Raw genomic sequence first — 3,342 nt, 5'->3', positions numbered from 1 at the left:
AGATACAATTTAATAATATTGAAATTTATCGCGTACATAGTACAGCATTAATTTTCAAGAGCCAAACTTATTATAATTATAATTGTAAGATGTTTTTAAAATAAAAAAGTAATAATCGAAAAGAATATATAAAGTTTCGAGAACGTATTCTTTAAATTCTTTGGAATGAAATCTCACTCTAAAGAGTGAAAATTCTGCCAATTTCCAAGAGTTCTTGAAAAAAGGCAGAATTTCCAATCTTTAATGGTGGGATACCTTTAAAGTGAAATTCTTCAAAGAAATTAGAAAATATGAAATAAATTGAATAAGACGTATACAATATACAAGCAGTAAAAAGCAGTGAATACGGTTTATTAACATTATAAAAATAAGGCGAAAATTTTTATTTGCGAGAATATATAGATATCGGTAGCGGTTAAGTGATTAATTTTAGTATTAAATTCGAAAAAACAAGTATTAATATATAGATAAGAACAAATATAGAAATGACAACATAAAAAAAATACATTTAACTCTTACATTAAACATTTTAGTGATGTCTCTCGTCTTGTAAAGAATAAATTACAGAAAATAATAATATTTTCATATTACAGAAAATAATATTTTTGTAAAATAATACTTTATGTTTCTAAAATACTTATATAAATTATATTTAAAATATTATAACAAAAACACATATATATAGAGATTTATACAAGATCTTGCTTAATTTGTTCTTTTTGAAGGAATTAAAAAATTAATGAGAAATAGCGTGTGGAAAGAAAGAATTTTCCAATTTGTTTATTTAAATTGTTTATTTAATTTTAATCGTGATTAATTTATTTAAATTATTTAAATTATTTAAATTAATTTATTTAAATTAATTTGATTGGTCTCTCTCTCTCTCTCTCTCTCTTTCTTTATCTCTCTTAAAAAAAAGATATGAAACTTCAGTTAAAATTCTAACAAAGAACTAAGAGAGAATACTATTAATAAGCTCAGCATAATCTCCGCAAGTTGGGAATATTTACGGTATAAGATCTAATATTAAAATTTCATAGTTTCATTCAATGCTATCTTGTTAGTAGAACAATTGCAATCTCGTATAATTACTCAATCAACTCGGAAATCTTCAGCAAAGCTTTCATAGGGAAGACAATAACAAGCTTTTCTCGTATGCTTCGTCGCTTACTTGCCAATCTTTCCCCCAAAGCTTTTTCCACTTGACGTAGTATGAAAATTCTTCTAAAATGATGGGGACGTACGTTTACCCTTCGGATTTCGATCACTTTATTTCATGGTATATTCCCAACCAAGCGTGATCATAAGTTCTCACACGATCGGATGCTTTCCTATGAATGTAGGCTTCTATCTCGTGGGAATATTACATTTTTACAGAAGCTGCGTAGACTCCAATTTCTTTTCCGTGCCGCCAAACGTCGATGCGATAAAGATGTTGCGGAAGATTTCATCCAAATAATAAAATGTAACAAGATACTTGTTGTGTTACTTGAAATTTTATCTTCATCATTAATAATAATTCCTTGAATTCATGGCTTTGGTATTCAAGCTCGAAGTTCACTTTATAGATACTTAGAGATCAATTCTTTAGTCTCCTTCTTTAATCCTTGATAACCTCCTTTTATTTTTGATAATGTTGATTGTAATTTATCGTAAAAGTATAATGTTGAAATTATATCGATCACTTGAATTCAAAATTATTGGAGAAAAAAAAATACGTAGCAATTAATTAATATTTGTTGAAAAAATATGTAGCAGTTAATAAACTTTGCAATCTTTATTGGACTCGAAACAAACGTTGTCTACAATCTTAAAGATATTTACAAAATATGATCTGATTAAATAAGATAATTTTATTCATTTACTAAAAATTTTTTTATTTTTTATAGAAAATATGGTAATTGCACTTCGTTTCTGCCTCCAATTTCCATCTCATCTTATTATCTCTTCTGTATAACGATCCATCAACCGAGTGATATCGATTACAGTTGAGACGTTTTCAGTTCGTTGAGAGGGAAAACCTTTTGCAATATTCACGAAGAAAAAATATTATTAAAAAATTCATTGCGTGCGATATGCGCAGCATTATAACATCATCCATCAGAGAAATTTTTAAAAACATTTTTCTGTCACAATTTGCGAGTAATATTAGTTTCATGCCTTTTCATCGTTATGATAATTATTTAGCGGATATATTACAGAAGTATATAATGCTAATAAAAATAGATATTGTATAAGGGCGGAGATGTAAACAACATGACATAAACTTTTACTATCATAATAATGATACGTTGTTACAACTCAGCCATTTAATTCATTTTATCAACAATGATTATGGATCAGCCATTTAATTCATTTTATCAACAATGGTTGTGGATTAAAGAGCTTATTTGCGGACGATTATTACATAATCTAACAGAAAAATTTTGTACAATAAAACAGTTTTTTGACAATAAAACAGTGTTATATAAATACAAATTTTTTTTTTATGAATTGCGTTACGGTAATATTTTAATTAAATAGCTTTAATTTATTATGTGTGACATAAATTTGCCGAATAAATTATTATTCGAAACTTAAGTACAATTAAAATGCATATTATAATTTTTGTGTCGTTTGACAGTTAGAGAAAAGTTGATATTTACAACAATCGAAAGATTTTAAATTATTAAAAGACAGCTAAAAATACTCGGTATTCATAAACCTAAAATAAAAGTCAGCCTTTAAAATAAAAGTCACGAGTTGGGAGAATACGGAATTATCCCCAAGGGAGTGCCCTATTAATATGAATATTTTGGTGCACGGCATCGTACGGTATGCCGACCGCTAATGCTTTGCCAGCAGGTTTGAAACTTTCTGAAAGTAATGGGATTTAATTAATGACGTTGATGTGAAAACGCAATATAGAGTGTAATTAAAACATACAATGTAGGTTTTTATAGCATTGACAATGATGCCAGACAATTTCCATAAATCGTAAAGTAATTTTCTTAATGAATTAATTGTTCTAATTAAATAAAGGCATTTAAAAATTTTTTAAACATTCTATTAAATTCTATAAAGGGATAATAATTTTATAATAGAATTTACGAGTATAAACATTTTGAAATCAAGAATATTATTTAACTCTTCCATAACAAGAAAAAAATAAAATTAAAGGGTGATAAAAAAAAATAAAAAACTTGTATTTTATCATTGCGTTAATTAAGTAAAAATTATGTTTGAATACTTTCAGATAAATTTTAGCATATAAATAAAATAAATAAAATTAAAATTTAATTGCAAAATTATCCAAAAGATTTTAGAAATCACAATCGATATGTATAATTCTAATTATAATTG

The 3,342-nt window shown here is 26.2% G+C and overlaps 2 protein-coding genes across 2 annotated transcripts in view; one reads left to right on the top strand and one right to left on the bottom strand.

The window, feature by feature from the left end:
* The window catches only part of LOC108686758 (UPF0769 protein C21orf59 homolog), a 61,944-nt gene that overhangs the window by 42,793 nt on the left and 15,809 nt on the right, over positions 1-3,342 (bottom strand). The window lies entirely within an intron of this gene.
* Positions 1-3,342, top strand: part of LOC108686757 — a 9,962-nt gene that overhangs the window by 2,435 nt on the left and 4,185 nt on the right. The window lies entirely within an intron of this gene.

Source organism: Atta colombica, unplaced genomic scaffold (genome assembly GCF_001594045.1).
Source record: "Atta colombica isolate Treedump-2 unplaced genomic scaffold, Acol1.0 scaffold189, whole genome shotgun sequence".
Taxonomy (NCBI): Eukaryota; Metazoa; Arthropoda; class Insecta; order Hymenoptera; family Formicidae; genus Atta; species Atta colombica.
Note: the sequence above shows the minus strand (reverse complement) of the source record. Positions and strands in the feature narration are given on the sequence as shown.